The following is an 18976-nucleotide window of genomic DNA, read 5'->3' on the forward strand; positions in this document are numbered from 1 at the left end:
TCGACGGCGCCTGCGTCCGACCTCCTCCGAAACTGCCACGGCCTGCGCCCTCTTGTCGTCCCCTGAACCTGCCTGCTCCACGATCCGCCATCGGAGGAGTCGGCGCGCGCGACGTCTCCCCGACGACCTGAGCAAACGAGCGCTCGTCGCCGCCAACCTTCCCCGGCCACCACTGAAAGGAATCAGATGAGGGAAGAGGGGAGGCCTTGGATCTGGTCCAGAAATGGCCGAAGAGCCGCTCAAGGTGCGCGTCGGCATTCCCCGCACTGGAATGGGATGTGGTAGGTGCGAGATCCCCTCCCGAAACCCTAAAATGCCCCTACTCGGCCGCTGCAATGGGGTCCTCATGGCGGTGAGCCATCCGTGGCCCCAAGCCCCGCATCCCCGCAGTAGCGCCAGGTGGAACGCATCGAGTGGCTGCATGCGGCCATGGCCCATCTCCAGACGTGCTCGACCCAGGCGCACCTTTCGTCTTACATGGCGGCGGTATCCTCCGGTCAACCCTCGCCAGATGGCAGGGGAACCCAATCACGGCTCCATCGAACACCGCCGCGCCCTTGCGCAGGGACCTCGCATCCACCGTCCAACCATCTGCGTTGAGCAGGACCAGCCGGAGCGCCTCTCGTCGGAGAAGCAGAATGCCCGGCCAGAACGTGACCGTGCTCTTGGAGCGCAGATCCGCAGCGAACGAAGCCTCCCACCTCGGGTCGCCTGAGTCGTCCATCGCATATGGTTTCCAGGACTTCCCCTAGCTAGCTAGCTACCAACAAACACACCGGATGATCCCACCAGATCGAGCGCCCCTGTGGTGGGCACCTAACTCAACTGCCAAAGCTTCTCACTAAGGGTCAGAATTAATGTGACAGAATAAATCTAGTTGGCATCCTTTGCAATAGCTGGATTGTTTTTTTTAACTTTCGCAACTATAATTAGGTAACAAGCATGTCCTTTACAATAAAATGGGATCAGGAAGTCCAGAGGTTTATCATTCCACACCCCATATCCATGTCCCTCAAAACTAAAGCGAGCAATTTCATGAGCACACCCTTTAGCTTCACGCACACAATGACTTATAGTCGCCTTGCCAAAAGAACTCATCAACTTCCGGCAATCATCGGTGATCACTGCTCCTGATGCCCGATACTCAGAAGGATTCTGTATAGCCTAGACAATCTCCATAGAATTGCTCTCGATATTAATAAAGAGAATACACCGCCCCTCAGCAAGTTGTAAGCCTAATAGCACAGCTAACGCCTCCATCGTAGGAGCATCAAGAGCATGTTGCCTAAACTCCATCGTTGCGGCAATAAAACCTCCTTTGCAGTCCCGTAGAATTGCACCACAAGAACCAGCACCTCTGTCCACGTGGTATGAAGCATCCACATTCAATTTTATACATGTCGATGCCGGCCTAGACCAACAAATATCCCTCTGGGAACTGTCTTCTTATCTGCGACCCAATTGGCAACAATCCCTCTAATTTGTAGGGCAGATTGAGCTGGCGTTGGAACCTTCTCATCATGTGAAACCTGACGTCGTTCCCACCATATGTACCAACACGCAACAAGAATAACCTCCACCGCATTTTCTCCAGGGACTTCCACTCCCCCTGGTAGTTTTGAACATAAAATCTCATCCAGAATTAGTGATCCTGACCTGTACTGTGACGCGACAGCTGTCACACAATCTCTAAGCCCTAATTCTTTCCATACTTTTGTAGCTCTTTGGCAAATGAAAAGCATGTGTCTAAGGTCTTCTGGATCAATTTTATACACCGGGCAAATAACCGGTGTCTTTATATGTCTGTCCGCCAAGGTACAATAACAAGGCACAATACCTGTTGGGAATCGTAGCATAATTTTAAAATTTTCCTACGCTCACCAAGATGCATCTATGGAGTATACTAGCAACGAGGGGAAAGGAGTGCATCTACATACCCTTGTAGATCGCGAGCGGAAGCGTTCCAATGAACGTGGATGACGGAGTCGTACTCGCCGTGATCCAAATCACCGATGACCGAGTGTCGAACGGACGGCACCTCCGCGTTCAACACACGTACGGTGCAGCAACGTCTCCTCCTTCTTGATCCACCAAGGGGGAAGGAGAGGTTGATGGAGATCCAGCAGCACGACGGCGTGGTGGTGGATGTAGCGGGTCTCGGCAGGGCTTCGCCGAGCTTCTACGAGAGGGAGAGGTGTAGCAGGGGAGGAGGGAGGCGCCCAAGGCTGTAATCCTACTGCCCTCCCTCTCCCCCCCTTTATATAGGCCCCCTGGGAGGGGGGGGCGCCGGCCAGAACCCATCTGGTGGGGGGGGCGGCCAGGGGGGTGCCTTGCCCCCCAAGGCAAGTGGGGCGCCCCCCACCCTAGGGTTTCCAACCCTAGGCGCAGGGGGGAGGCCCATGGGGGGGCGCCCAGCCCACTAGGGGCTGGTTCCCTTCCCACTTCAGCCCACGGAGCCCTCCGGGATAGGTGGCCCCACCCGGTGGACCCCCGGGACCCTTCCGGTGGTCCCGGTACAATACCGGTAACCCCCGAAACTTTCCCGATGGCCGAAACTTGACTTCCTATATATAATTCTTCACCTCCGGACCATTCCGGAACTCCTCGTGACGTCCGGGATCTCATCCGGGACTCCGAACAACTTTCAGGTTTCCGCATACACATATCTCTACAACCCTAGCGTCACCGAACCTTAAGTGTGTAGACCCTACGGGTTCGGGAGACATGCAGACATGACCGAGACGCCTCTCCGGTCAATAACCAACAGCGGGATCTGGATACCCATGTTGGCTCCCACATGTTCCACGATGATCTCCTCGGATGAACCACGGTGTCGAGGATTCAATCAATCCGTATGCAATTCCCTTTGTCAATCGGTATGTTACTTGCCCGAGATTCGATCGTCGGTATCCCAATACCTGGTTCAATCTCGTTACCGGCAAGTCTCTTTACTCGTACCGCAATGCATGATACCGTGACTAACGCCTTAGTCACATTGAGCTCATTATGATGATGCATTACCGAGTGGGCCCAAAGATACCTCTCCGTCATACGGAGTGACAAATCCCAGTCTCGATCCGTGCCAACCCAACAGACACTTTCGGAGATACCCGTAGTGCACCTTTATAGTCACCCAGTTACTTTGTGACGTTTGGCACACCCAAAGCACTCTTATGGTATCCGGGAGTTGCACGATCTCATGGTCTAAGGAAAAGATACTTGACATTGGAAAAGCTCTAGCAAACGAAACTACACGATCTTTTATGCTACGCTTAGGATTGGGTCTTGTCCATCACATCATTCTCCCAATGATGTGATCCCGTTATCAACGACATCCAATGTCCATAGTCAGGAAACCATGACTATCGGTTGATCAACGAGCTAGTCAACTAGAGGCTTACTAGGGACACGTTGTGGTCTATATATTCACACATGTATTACGATTTCCGGATAACACAATTATAGCATGAACAATAGACAATTATCATGAACAAAGAAATATAATAATAACCCTTTATTATTGCCTCTAGGGCATATTTCCAATAGTCTCCCACTTGCACTAGAGTCAATAATCTAGTTACATTGTGATGAATCGAACACCCATTGCGTCCTGGTGTTGATCATGTTTTGCCCTAGGGAGAGGTTTAGTCAACGGATCTGCTACATTCAGGTCCGTATGTACTTTACAAATATCTATGTCTCCATTTTGAACACTTTCACGAATGGAGTTGAAGCGACGCTTGATATGCCTGGTCTTCCTGTGAAACCTGGGCTCCTTCGCAAGGGCAATAGCTCCAGTGTTGTCACAGAAGAGAGTCATCGGGCCCGACGCATTGGGAATCACCCCTAGGTCGGTAATGAACTCCTTCATCCAGACTGCTTCCTGTGCTGCCTCCGAGGCTGCCATGTACTCCGCTTCACATGTAGATCCCGCCATGACGCTTTGCTTGCAACTGCACCAGCTTACTGCTCCTCCATTCAAAATATACACGTATCCGGTTTGTGACTTCGAGTCATCCAGATCTGTGTCGAAGCTAGCGTCGACGTAACCCTTTACGACGAGCTCTTCGTCACCTCCATAAACGAGAAACATATCCTTAGTCCTCTTCAGGTACTTCAGGATATTCTTGACCGCTGTCCAGTGTTCCATGCCGGGATTACTTTGGTACCTTCCTACCAAACTTACGGCAAGGTTTACATGAGGTCTGGTACACAGCATGGCATACATAATAGACCCTATGGCCGAGGCATAGGGGATGACACTCATCTTTTCTATATCTTCTGCCGTGGTCGGGCATTGAGCCGTGCTCAATTGCACACCTTGCAATACAGGCAAGAACCCCTTCTTGGACTGATCCATATTGAACTTCTTCAATATCTTGTCAAGGTATGTACTCTGTGAAAGACCAATGAGGCGTCTTGATCTATCTCTATAGATCTTGATGCCTAATATATAAGCAGCTTCTCCAAGGTCCTTCATTGAAAAACACTTATTCAAGTAGGCCTTTATACTTTCCAAGAATTCTATATCATTTCGCATCAATAATGTGTCATCCACATATAATAAGAGAAATGCTACAGAGCTCCCACTCACTTTCTTGTAAACACAGGCTTCTCCATAAGTCTGTGTAAACCCAAACGCTTTGATCATCTCACCAAAGCGAATGTTCCAACTCCGAGATGCTTGCACCAGCCCATAGATTGAGCGCTGGAGCTTGCATACTTTGTTAGCATTCTTAGGATCGACAAGACCTTCCGGCTGCATCATATACAACTCTTCCTTAAGGAAGCCGTTAAGGAATGTCGTTTTGACGTCCATCTGCCATATCTCATAATCATAGTATGCGGCAACTGCTAACATGATTCGGACGGACTTCAGCTTCGCTACGGGTGAGAAAGTCTCATCGTAGTCAACCCCTTGAACTTGTCGATAACCCTTAGCGACAAGTCGAGCCTTATAGATGGTCACATTACCATCTGCGTCTGTCTTCTTCTTAAAGATCCATTTGTTTTCTATGGCTCGCCGATCATCAGGCAAGTCAGTCAAAGTCCATACTTCGTTTTCATACATGGATCCTATCTCGGATTTCATGGCTTCTAGCCATTTGTCGGAATCCGGGCCCGCCATCGCTTCTTCATAGTTCGAAGGTTCACCGTTGTCTAACAACATGATTTCCAGGACAGGGTTGCCGTACCACTCTAGTGCGGAACGTGTCCTTGTGGACCTACGAAGTTCAGTAGTAACTTGATTCGAAGCTTCATGATCATCACCATTAACTTCCTCCCCAGTCGGTGTAGGCACCACAGGAACATCTTCCCGCGCTGCGCTACTTTCCGGTTCGGAAGGGGTGACTATCACCTCATCAAGTTCCACTTTCCTCCCACTCAATTCTTTCGAGAGAAACTCCTTCTCCAGAAAGGACCCGTTCTTGGCAACGAAGATCTTGCCTTCGGATCTGAGGTAGAAGGTATACCCAATGGTTTCCTTAGGGTATCCTATGAAGATGCATTTCTCCGACTTGGGTTCGAGCTTTTCAGGTTGAAGTTTCTTGACATAAGCATCGCATCCCCAAACTTTTAGAAACGACAGCTTAGGTTTCTTCCCAAACCATAATTCATACGGTGTCGTCTCAACGGATTTCGACGGAGCCCTATTTAAAGTGAATGCGGCAGTCTCTAAAGCATAGCCCCAAAATGAGAGCGGTAAATCGGTAAGAGACATCATAGATCGCACCATATCCAATAGAGTGCGATTACGACGTTCGGACACACCGTTTCGCTGAGGTGTTCCAGGCGGCGTGAGTTGTGAAACTATTCCACATTTCCTTAAGTGTGCACCAAACTCGTGACTTAAATATTCTCCACCACGATCTGATCGTAAGAAATTTATTTTCCTGTCATGTTGATTCTCAACTTCACTCTGAAATTCCTTGAACTTTTCAAAGGTTTCAGACTTGTGTTTCATTAGGTAGACATACCCATATCTACTTAAGTCATCAGTGAGAGTGAGAACATAACGATATCCTCCGCGAGCCTCAACACTCATTGGACCGCACACATCGGTATGTATGATTTCCAATAAGTTGGTTGCTCGCTCCATTGTTCCGGAGAACGGAGTCTTGGTCATCTTACCCATGAGGCATGGTTCGCACGTGTCAAATGATTCGTAATCAAGAGACTCCAAAAGTCCATCTGCATGGAGCTTCTTCATGCGCTTGACACCAATGTGACCAAGGCGGCAGTGCCACAAGTATGTGGGACTATCGTTATCAACTTTACATCTTTTGGTATTCACACTATGAACATGTGTAACATCACGTTCGAGATTCATCAAGAATAAACCATTGACCAGCGGGGCATGACCATAAAACATATCTCTCAAATAAATAGAACAACCATTATTCTCGGATTTAAATGAGTAGCCATCTCGAATTAAACGAGATCCAGATACAATGTTCATGCTCAAAGCTGGCACTAAATAACAATTATTGAGGTTTAAAACTAATCCCGTAGGTAGATGCAGAGGTAGCGTGCCGACGGCGATCACATCGACCTTGGAACCATTCCCGACGCGCATCGTCACCTCGTCCTTCGCCAGTCTTCGTTTATTCCGTAGTTCCTGTTTTGAGTTACAAATATGAGCAACCGCACCGGTATCAAATACCTAGGAGCTACTACGAGTACTGGTAAGGTACACATCAATTACATGTATATCACATATACCTTTGGTGTTGCCGGCCTTCTTGTCCGCTAAGTATTTGGGGCAGTTCCGCTTCCAGTGACCACTTCCCTTGCAATAAAAGCACTCTGTCTCAGGCTTGGGTCCATTCTTCGACTTCTTCCCAGTAACTGGCTTACCGGGCACGGCAACTCCCTTGCCGTCCTTCTTGAAGTTCTTCTTACCCTTGCCCTTCTTGAACTTAGTGGTTTTATTCACCATCAACACTTGATGTTCTTTTCTGATCTCCACCTCCGCTGATTTCAGCATTGAATATACCTCAGGAATGGTCTTTTCCATCCCCTGCATATTGAAGTTCATCACAAAGCTCTTGTAGCTTGGTGGAAGCGACTGGAGGATTCTGTCAATGACCGCGTCATCCGGGAGATTAACTCCCAGCTGAGTCAAGCAGTTGTGCAACCCAGACATTCTGAGTATGTGCACACTAACAGAACTATTCTCCTCCATTTTACAGCTGAAGAACTTGTCGGAGACATCAAATCTCTCGACCCGGGCATGAGCTTGGAAAACCATTTTCAGCTCCTCGAATATCTCATATGCTCCATGTTTCTCAAAACGCTTTTGGAGACCCGGTTCTAAGCTATAAAGCATGCCGCACTGAACGAGGGAGTAATCATCAGCACGTGATTGCCAAGCGTTCATAACGTCTTGGTTCTCTGGGATTGGTGCTTCACCTTGCGGTGCTTCTAAGACATAATCTTTCTTGGCTACTATGAGGATGATCCTCAGGTTCCGGACCCAGTCCGTATAATTGCTGCCATCATCTTTCAGCTTGGTTTTCTCTAGGAACGCGTTGAAATTGAGGACAACGTTGGCCATTAGATCTACAAGACATAGTGTAAAGATTTTAGACTAAGTTCATGATAATTAAGTTCATTTAATCAAATTACACAATGAACTCCCACTCAGATAGACATCCCTCTAGTCATCTAAGTGAAACATGATCCGAGTTAACTAGGCCGTGTCCGATCATCACGTGAGACGGACTAGTCAAGATCGGTGAGCATCTCCATGTTGATCGTATCTTCTATACGACTCATGCTCGACCTTTCGGTCCTCCGTGTTCCGAGGCCATGTCTGTACATGCTAGGCTCGTCAAGTCAACCTAAGTGTATTGCGTGTGTTCCGAGGCCATGTCTGTATATGCTAGGCTCGTCAACACCCGTTGTATGCGAACGTTAGAATCTATCACACCCGATCATCACGTGGTGCTTCGAAACAACGAACCTTCGCAACGGTGCACAGTTAGGGTGAACACTTTCTTGAAATTATCATAAGGGATCATCTTACTTACTACCGTCGTTCTAAGCAAATAAGATGCAAAACATGATAAACATCACATGCAATCAAATAGTGACATGATATGGCCAATATCATTATGCTCCTTTGATCTCCATCTTCGGGGCACCATGATCATCTTCGTCACCGGCATGACACCATGATCTCCATCATTGTGTCTTCATGAAGTCGTCACGCCAACGATTACTTCTACTTCTATGGCTAACGCGTTTAGCAACAAAGTAAAGTAATTTACATGGCGTTATTCAATGACACGCAGGTCATGCAAAATAATAAAGACAACTCCTATGGCTCCTGCCGGTTGTCATACTCATCGACATGCAAGTCGTGATTCCTATTACAAGAATATGATCAATCTCATACATCACATATATCATTCATCACATCTTCTGGCCATATCACATCACATAACACATGCTGCAAAAACAAGTTAGACGTCCTCTAATTGTTGTTGCAAGTTTTTACGTGGTTTGTAGGTTTCTAGCAAGAACGTTTCTTACCTACGTATGACCACAACGTGATTTGCCAATTTCTATTTACCCTTCATAAGGACCCTTTTCATCGAATCCGTTCCGACTAAAGTAGGAGAGACAGACACCCGCTAGCCACCTTATGCAACTAGTGCATGTCAGTCGGTGGAACCTGTCTCACGTAAGCGTACGTGTAAGGTCGGTCCGGGCCGCTTCATCCCACAATGCCGCCGAAACAAGATACGACTAGTAGCGGCAAGAAGAATTGGCAACATCAACGCCCACAACTGCTTTGTGTTCTACTCGTGCATAGTAACTACGCATAAACCTGGCTCTGATACCACTGTTGGGAATCGTAGCATAATTTTAAAATTTTCCTACGCTCACCAAGATGCATCTATGGAGTATACTAGCAACGAGGGGAAAGGAGTGCATCTACATACCCTTGTAGATCGCGAGCGGAAGCGTTCCAATGAACGTGGATGACGGAGTCGTACTCGCCGTGATCCAAATCACCGATGACCGAGTGCCGAACGGACGGCACCTCCGCGTTCAACACACGTACGGTGCAGCGACGTCTCCTCCTTTTTGATCCAGCAAGGGGGAAGGAGAGGTTGATGGAGATCCAGCACCACGACGGCGTGGTGGTGGATGTAGCGGGTCTCGGCAGGGCTTCGCCGAGCTTCTGCGAGAGGGAGAGGTGTAGCAGGGGAGGAGGGAGGCGCCCAAGGCTGTAATCCTACTGCCCTCCCTCTCCCCCCTTTATATAGGCCCCCTGGGAGGGGTGGGCGCCGGCCAGAACCCATCTGGTGGGGGGGGGGGGGACGGCGGCCAGGGGGGTGCCTTGCCCCCCAAGGCAAGTGGGGCGCCCGCCCACCCTAGGGTTTCCAACCATAGGCGCAGGGGGGAGGCCCATGGGGGGTGCCCAGCCCACTAGGGGCTGGTTCCCTTCCCACTTCAGCCCACGGAGCCCTCCGGGATAGGTGGCCCCACCCGGTGGTCCCGGTACAATACCGGTAACCCCAAAACTTTCCCGGTGGCCGAAACTTGACTTCCTATATATAATTCTTCACCTCCGGACCATTCCGGAACTCCTCGTGACGTCCGGGATCTCATCCGGGACTCCGAACAACTTTCGGGTTTCCGCATACACATATCTCTACAACCCTAGCGTCACCGAACCTTAAGTGTGTAGACCCTACGGGTTCGGAAGACATGCAGACGTGACCGAGACGCCTCTCCGGTCAATAACCAACAGCGGGATCTGGATACCCATGTTGGCTCCCACATGTTCCACGATGATCTCATCGGATGAACCACGATGTCGAGGATTCAATCAATCCCGTATACAATTCCCTTTGTCAATCGGTATGTTACTTGCCCGAGATTCGATCGTCGGTATCCCAATACCTTGTTCAATCTCGTTACCGGCAAGTCACTTTACTCGTACCGCAATGCATGATCCCGTGACTAACGCCTTAGTCACATTGAGCTCATTATGATGATGCATTACCGAGTGGGCCCAGAGATACCTCTCCGTCATACGGAGTGACAAATCCCAGTCTCGATCCGTGCCAACCCAACAGACACTTTCGGAGATACCCGTAGTGCACCTTTATAGTCACCCAGTTACGTTGTGACGTTTGGCACACCCAAAGCACTCTTACGGTATCTGGGAGTTGCACGATCTCATGGTCTAAGGAAAAGATACTTGACATTGGAAAAGCTCTAGCAAACGAAACTACACGATCTTTTATGCTACGCTTAGGATTGGGTCTTGTCCATCACATCATTCTCCCAACGATGTGATCCCGTTATCAACGACATCCAATGTCCATAGTCAGGAAACCATGACTATCGGTTGATCAACAAGCTAGTCAACTAGAGGCTTACTAGGGACACGTTGTGGTCTATATATTTACACATGTATTACGATTTCCGGATAACACAATTATAGCATGAACAATAGATAATTATCATGAACAAAGAAATATAATAATAACCCTTTATTATTGCCTCTAGGGCATATTTCCAGCAATACCACAGCTGGATTGTTGATTACTAGAAGGATCGAGCGCGCTTTGCTGCGTGTTGGTGTTGATGTTGTTGGATTTTATAATTTTTGTTTGTCGTTTTGTTTGGCGCAGGGGAAAGATGGAGTGTTTTTTTTTATAATAATGTGGTGTTTTGATGGACTTTCTTGGTAATGTGATTCTGTGTATCTGCGAATTAACTTATACTTATCTAGGGAAATTTCTTGTGTTGCTGGTTGTATGTAATATATTGATGATACAGTGCCACATGTTGGTGCTTCTTTCTTCTACGTGGTGAAAGGATACGCATGACTAATGTGTTTTTTAGGTTGCCTGATGCTGATTAATTTAAGAAATCATTGACCCGGTCAAAATCATTCAAAATTGAACGACTCGACTGAATGAGAGAGCTCCTTAAAAAATAGTTGACACATTCAAAATGAACACGTCAATTGAATGGGAGGGCTTCAAAATAGAGAGCATGATGTATTAGAAGATTCAAGACCAGTTAACTGAATAATTGAGATAAGGACATAGAGGGAAGTAAAAACCATTTCAGACCAGTCACTTTACTTAACTGTTGTTTGGAGATCAAAACAAAAATCCTAGCAACAGATTGCAAAATTCATTTTGAGCATTGTGCACAAAACCCTTCGCAGCAGAACGATTAAAGAGAGCCTCGCATGAGCATTTAGATACATATACCAATGTCAAACCTTGAAAAGACCTATTATTATGCTTAAGTGGACTTCGCAAAAGCATTTGATATAATCGAACACTCGTCCATGTTGGAAATCATGAAATATATAGGATTTGATGACAGATGGCTAAATTGGATCAAATGCATCTTTGGATCAGGTACCTCGTCGGTGGTGTTGAACTATGTCCCCGGTCGTCGGTTTCTCTGTCGTTGAGGTGTACGTCATGGAGACCCTCTCTCCTCCCATTATTTTCTGTTCCATGGACCTACTGCAATCGGCCATCAATGATGCGTACCGTCGCCAGCTGATGGAACTACCATTACCTGCTTGGGGGCGACGAAATACCCAGTGGTGCAGTACGCCGACAACACAATTTTGGTGATGCCATCTTGCCCATAACAAGTGAAAACTATCAAGAAACTATTGATCGACTAAGCTGACTCAATTGGTCTCAAATCAACTTTCATAAATCGATGATTGTGCCTTTTAACGTGGAAAAATCCCTAGTAACACACCTGGCACATTTCTGGCCATGCTCTATTGTAGCAATGCCTTTTACCCACCTCGGGTTGCCGAGGGGACCACCAAGCCTACTGTGGTACATCTCATGCCCATGGAAGCAAAGAAACCTTTATGAACCATTGACCACATCTATATATGATTTATCCCACATGCACACCAAAGTTTCCACCCAAGCTGATTGAGCATCCCGATAAGATCATAACTAGGTGTATGTGGTGTAAGAAAACTAAACAAGGGGGCATGTAATTTGTTAGCTGCCTGGAGTCTTGTTTTTCGTCCCAAAAAATCATGAAGGGCTCGACATTCTGGACATAAAAGTTCACAACATTGCTCTGCTTTTGAAGTTCCTGCATACTTTTTATAACAAGCAAGATACTCCATGGATAAACCTCGTATGGTCAACATACTATGAGGGCAAAGTGTCCCACGCCTCGAACATTTGTGGATCATTCTGGTGGCGTGACATCATGAATCTTAGTGATATATACCGCAGGGTTGATGAGTGATATTTTACACTCATCTACCTTAGTTTAACCAAGATATTCCATTTAAAAAGAGATATTTGCTCTGATATTGCTACTAATGACTAATGAATGCAAATGATTTCACAAATTCTCTTTTGATGTGTTTCCATGGGAAATGGGCTAAAAAGGTAAGAAATCACATGTGGACATGGAAAGGAAGGGAAATGGAGGAAGAATGAATCAACAGGAGGTGTCTCAAAAAAACAAAGCAAAAGACGGCGTTCCATACAGGCGCGTGCACCTGTATGAGCGTCCGTATGGCGTGGAAACCGAGGTAGATCATCCACCTGAACAACTTTTATAAAAGGGGACCCCATCGAAATGTCAATAGGGGAGCGTCGACAGAAGCCAGAACATCATCATCTTCTTCTTCATCCACAAACCCTAGTCGCCGCCATTTCCATCTTCATAGCCACCATCGCCACCATAGTGGTTCCTAATATAGTTCATACTTGTAATCGTGCATCGCACAAGGCACCCGTTGTAAGACATATTTGCAATCAATCAATCTCCAAGGTGTGTTCTTCAATGTTTTCTTCTCGCGATCTGATCTCCATGTGTGAGTAGTCCGGTAAGGTATGGGTTGAGGCATGAGCCTTGCAACCCTCTGTATTTGTTTTGGGGGTCAATGGAAGGGTTTTCAATTAACATCCCGTATGTTTGAAATAAAATTGTTTCGTTGATGTCTCTTGTCTTGTGTGCGATCTTCATCCCTGCAGGTACCCAGGATCATGGAGATCGAGCCACGGTGAGGCTAGGAGCAAGGAAACCATAAAGTGCTATACAGAACACTGGTGATAGTAAGGTTTAGTATGGTAACACGGATCCTATCCTTGGGGATACATGAGGTATAGTCATTAAACACCCAAAGCTCTTGTCTGATTTCATTATCTTAATTATCGAGGCACCCCCGTGTGATGGATAGGGCCCGCGGTAGGACAACTGATTCTTGATGCACGACTCGTGCTGGTCAAGATGTTATTTGGACACATCCCCCACTTCGGTTCATAACAAGCACATCTCGATGGGTGACTTCAAGCGCACAAATTAAGATCATATCTGGTCTCAACACTACATGGTTGTAAGCATTAAGACCTCATACACGTACCTCTTTTTATTATAAGTGTTTGAATCACTATTTGCTTGATTGATCCGGTCAAAAGCTAAAATTGATCCTTTAACATAATCTTGCTAGAGACCATCGCTTCAAGGACATCTTCCTCTCGTGGGTTCGACAACCCAGGGTCACCTCTGAGGAAATAGGTCCGGGGTACACTTTTCTATTTCATTATCGGATTACTAAAAGGAGGTATCAGGGGTCACTAAGGTGGATGTTGGTGATGGCTCAACTACATTATTTTAGAAAGATCTTTGGTATGATCAACCCTTCAAAGTGTCACACCCACAAGCATTTTCTTTCACAAAACTCGAAGATGCCTCTGTAGCTGTCTTCCTGGCAATGACTGATCTCCAAACCAGCTTTCACTTGTCACTGTCAAAATCAGGCTAGGGTTGAGGTTCAACAACTACAAATGTTGGCAACTTCAACCATGCTTGATGATGCATCGAAGGACGTCTGGTTATGCTCCTGGGGCCCTACATACTCCTCGGCCAAGTTATGCTCCTAATTAGACGTGCTCTAATCTCGGTCTAGTTGGTCTAATAGAATTAGACTCCTAATTAGACGAGAAACGTCGCTAGGCTTTCTCTCTCTACTTTCTCAGAGTTATTCTTCATGGACATTGAATCTCTGCCGGAGTATTACTTCAGAACGTGTGGATACCTCGAAGGGGTCATCTACTTCGACTCTCGTCTCATATAGCGTTTTCGTGGCTAGGAGGTATAACCTAGTTGTGAAATCATCGCGCTTCACCAACTTCTTCACTGCTTCCGCTACTCTGCTTGTTTGTGAGTTTGATCGTTACCGTCATCTTCATAATTCCTGGGTGTGATCTGTAGCATAATTTTTTGTTGCGTAGCACTTTACCCTACAGCTTCTCCATATCATGGTCTACACGGTCATCAAGTTCAAAACAACCAAAAAAGCTTCAAACCCGGCATTGTTAGACAAAACAATGGAAAAATGCCTAGGATGAAGGAGATAATATCCAAGACTACACCGTCATCCATGTTGGGATAAAACCTTCTTAACTGTATGCTCCAACCGGGTAGAGATCACGTAAAAGTAATCATCCTCCAATCTCTCCAAGATAGACCATGCACACGGCAGCATTGTGTACATACATGGATAACCCACGTAGAGATGAAACATTGTTTATGTTGGAAAAAACAAATGTTCTTGGATAGTCGCAATTCGCAAAGCCCAACATAAGGCACATTGCCCCCATCAGGTATGGGAGATAAATCAACCAGGGTGAATGGATGGGGGACAACTACCTGAACTATGGACCATACAGGTCGAGCAAACTCACCTTGACAAACAAGTTTTAATTAAGTGTCGTGATAGTAAAAGTCACAACACTATCAATTTTGCCGCACAAAGGTTGTTTCTAATCAAAGACTACATCACTGTTAAAATTTAACCCAAATGATAATGCCCGCACGTGTGGCATGTTTGCACTTCGTCCACACGCGTTGATACACGTTGATTCTGTTTTGCATGAATCCTAAAGGAATCTGATAGATTTTCAGTGCCACGTGGGCATTATCGTGTGTGCCTAAAGGAATCAGCGTTCAAATTTAAAGAATAATCTTCAGTGTAAGACTTATTTTGAGCTTTCATATTATTTTTGTTAATCTTGAAGGCAAGAGCCGAGCTATAACGACTTGCCTGAAAACCTTGAATCTGATGTAAATTCCATCTAAACTCATCCGGCTTGTGCGTTAGTTGAATGAGCTTCAGATGTTCGAGCAGCTCATTCCATGTAGTAAGATGTAGTCCCTACGAAAAGAAATGGCGGCCTCTACTTGACCCAAGACCTTGCCAAATTTATGCCTGACAATCCGATAAAGTCATGTTCGTCGATACCAGATTCAGCTCCATAGGTGTCGCGGGTGGCTGACCCATCCAAAATGCATCGTGGTCTTCTATGAGCTTCATGTTCGGTCTCCCCAATAAATTTTCGGTAACATTACCGTGCTGACTTTCTCCGGAAGGGCATGGCAAACCAAATGCTTTTATGGCAACTTATATTGCCACCAGGATGGAAAATTTAGTTTAGCAAAGGATGACAAATCCCGGCAAAAAACCGAACCGAGACGGATTTGATCCTTGGTCAACATAAATTACCATGCAAACCGTTCGCAATTGTCATGCAAATGTTTTCTTATAGCAAATTATGTTTTTCAAGTATGATAAGTTTAGTTGACCAGCATGATAAATCCGTCTAAGTTCATATTTTTTGTTTGTCGTGCTTGCAAATTAAAATTGTCATCATCGCACTAATATAAATTACCATAAAAACATGATGTATAAAAATCCATCGTCAGATTTTTTTAGTGTTTCTGTATTTTAGTTTCTAATAACTAGTATCGGAGAAAACTTGGTCGCCGGACAACTTTTGTAGGTAAGACGTGAATTTCTCAGTTCCAGTAACCAGAATAGCGTAAAAGCAATGAGTTTCTCGAAAATCCATCTCTGCAAAAAAATCAAAACAAATACTAAGAAAATACAAAAATTCCAATTTTTTTTGTGAGGTAGACAATTTGATGTGTGAGGTCTGCTTCAATTTTCATGTCATTTGGACATCTGAGGAGCTCTCAGCAAAAAAGACAAATTAAGGGTTTGTAAAAATGTTTACTGTTTATGTACTGTTTTGGCCCGATTTGTCTTTTTTGCTAAGAGCTGCTCAGATGTCCAAATAACTTGAAATTTGGAGCGGGCCTCACGCATCAAATTGTCTACCTCAAGATTTTTTTTTCTCAACTTTACTTCTTGAAACCAGTTTCTGAACAGTAGAAGCATGTTGCACTAATTCGGCGCTGCGCGTTTCTACAATTTTTTGATGGCTACATGAACGTTTCTGTCCAGCAGAAGTTTAAAAGTTTAAAGCACATGGATGCGTTGCGGGTCAGCTTGTTAACGTGTAAGCGTGTTCGTGTATAAATCCATGCCTCCAGAAAAGAACATGTGCGGCTCTCCAACGGACCATTCCGCTCTGAAGGAAGAACAATGAGGACCTGCGCTCTCCTCCTCGCTGTCACCGTCGCCCCCGCGGCGTTCGGCGGCGCACAAGCCGCTAGGAGACGAAGTTTCTGGCGGCCTCTGTGGCAGCCACTGCCAACGCCGCCTGCGATCGCCGCCACGTGCCAGGCGGCTCACGACGCCGACAAGCGCGCCAACGTCACCTTCTGCATGAATATCTTTGGCCTGTTAAGACCGCACGACAGCACCGTGCGGGGCCTCGCCCAGGCCGCCGCATCCATGGGCGCCGGTCGCGCCGACACCGCGCAGACCACGATCGACAGGACGCTCAGGCAGGGCGGCGTCGACGATCCGAGAGCCAGGCGCGCGCTGGAGCGGTGCGACCGGCTGTACGGCTCCGCCGCCGCGGCCTTCAAGGCGGCGCGCAAGGCGATCACGGAGGGGCGGTACGCCGACGTCGGGCGGGCGCTGGAGGGGGTCTCGGAGCTGGGGCGCCAGTGCGACTCGGAGAACCCCCCGGCCAGCAGTGGCAATCTGGCGCCGCTCTGGATCTTCAGCGGGGCAAACGAGCAGCTCACGTACCTCACCATCGCCATCACCAGCCTGATCAAGTGACGGCGTGTCTTCCACTTACACTGTTTTAGGTGGACGTCACCAATCAGTGCCTCGTGTACGGTACATCTGAACTGATAATGAATAAAACAAATGGCACTTGTTCCGGTCATCTAGTCGCAGCAGCGTCGGTTATGTTCCCGTTCGGCTTTGGACGAGATGCATGCCACCAGGCGCGAGACGCTAAGGATGTACTAGTAGACTGCCCGTGCGTTGCCACGGACTCTTGAAATAGTTTACAAGAGTTACATGTTAACTTTATAAGGTCTCGCCTCGTCGTAGATCCAGATCCCCACCACTGATTCCACCCCGCCTAGGCCGCCGCCTGCCGCCGCGCTGCCCCATCGCGTTCGCGTTCGCTCCGGCCGCCCCGACCCCGCCCGCCTCCGCCTCCGGTCCATCCTCCGCCCGGCCCCGCTCCGCCCGCCTCCTTTCCGGCCCTGCTCCATTCGCCTCCTCTCCGGTCCGTCCGCCGCGCCGCTCCGTCCGCTTCCGCCCCGCGCCGCACTCCGCCGCCCCGCTCCGTCCGCCTCCGCCCCGCGCCGCACGTCGCCGCCCCGCTCCCCGCTCGGCCGCCGCCCGCTCCCCGATGGCGCCGAAGAAGACGCCGAAGGGAAAGTCCGGTTTCTTCGGCATGAGGGCGAAGCCCTCCGGGAACTTCGGACTGGAGTTCTCCGATGCCGGGCAGCGTTGGTGGCTCGGCACGTATCCCACCGCCGATGAGGCTGCTCGTGCCTACGACGTGGCGGTGTGGCGTGCCGGACGGCCGAAGACGGATCTAAACTTCCTGGAGGTCGAGTCCCAGGCGGTGGCGGAGTGGCTCGTACCGCAGGGCATCCGGATGGAGGAGATGCCGGCTAAGAAGGCGAAGAAGAGACCGGCGGTTGTTATCGCTCCCGGCGAGAGCGACGAGGCAACGATGGCTTGGTTTGCGTGATTTGCAATTTGCTGCAAAGCCATCTCTAATGAAATGCTATTTGCTACATTTTTAAATAGGAAAATTATTCCGATCAGCCAGCCATAACTCAACAGACCAATCTCTAATGAAATGCTATTTGCTACATTTTTTTAAATAGAAAAATTATTCTGATCAGCCAGCCATAACTCAACAGACCAATCCGAACCCACATTTTCTAAAGTAAAAAAAAATATTCCCTTGATGGATCAAGATGCCAAAGTGTCGTTTGCCCGACTGCTATGTTCCTATACACGTAGAGCAAATTAATTTTCAAATCAAGGAATTAAGAAAAGGAAGAATATCATGATGTTCATGGCACTTGCCAGGTCTGCCATGCTACCCTGGCATCGTCTTTTTAGTCTCTACCCACATGCCGAGTTGAGAAATAATCTTCCGATATACCCACTGTTAACACACTCACGTACATAATGGCCCTTGGCTGATTGATTTGGCTGGCTGTTAACACAAGCACACAACACACAAAATCAGTCAATAGCCACACGTATGCATTGTTTATTTTATTCCAATTGTGATGCAATCGTGACACCTACACGCCCCGTCCGCTCGCCCATCACGGTAATTGCCTACTCGCCGCTGGTGCCAACCGCTCGACCTCGCCACCGCCGCTCACCACTCAGTCTCCACCGGCTGCCCATTGCCTCTTGCGCCACCCGCGCGCTCGCTCGGCCCAATGTTGTTGATTGGAATGCGGGACCGAAGGTAATCCATGGACAGGTTTTAGTTCTGCTTGGCATCAATCTTTGGTACTTGTCAATCCATCTAACGCACAAAAAAATCGACTCTCAGACAGAAAAGTGATCTAACTCTATTGATGAGCACAACAGTACATACCATCCCATCATGATGTTGCCATCTCTCACACTTGATGATTACATCTTGTTATTTACAACATGTACACCATCGGGCGATTGCTTTATTAGAAATATATTTACACAATATGATCAGAGCAACATCAAGGAGTCGGATGCTGGTGCACAGATTCTCCTCAAATT

Source organism: Aegilops tauschii, chromosome 4, assembly GCF_002575655.3.
Source record: "Aegilops tauschii subsp. strangulata cultivar AL8/78 chromosome 4, Aet v6.0, whole genome shotgun sequence".
Lineage (NCBI taxonomy): Eukaryota > Viridiplantae > Streptophyta > Magnoliopsida > Poales > Poaceae > Aegilops > Aegilops tauschii.